A 310-nucleotide genomic window follows, 5' to 3' on the forward strand; every position below is an offset into this window, starting at 1 on the left:
ACAACAACAACTACATGCACGCCAACACCCACAAGTAAGATGCACCTACCTTTGATTTAGAATCTACTCCTTGTTTATTTCCACCACAGAAAACGTGCACTGTAAGCCGTGGCCGTCGACCAGACTAGAATCTATCTCTCGAGCCAGTGTAAATACTCGTGCGTACACACACACAAACTTCCTCCTGTTTGCAGACGTGGGCACACGGGAACTCCTGGCTTCTCTCACAAAAGCGCGCGTAAATAGATCCAGCCAGAGACAAGCCTGGCAAGCGAGGCTTCCCAACGCTGGAAGTCGGAGTCCGTTGTTG

This window comes from Aplysia californica, unplaced genomic scaffold (assembly GCF_000002075.1).
Source record: "Aplysia californica isolate F4 #8 unplaced genomic scaffold, AplCal3.0 scaffold01298, whole genome shotgun sequence".
Classification (NCBI taxonomy): domain Eukaryota; kingdom Metazoa; phylum Mollusca; class Gastropoda; order Aplysiida; family Aplysiidae; genus Aplysia; species Aplysia californica.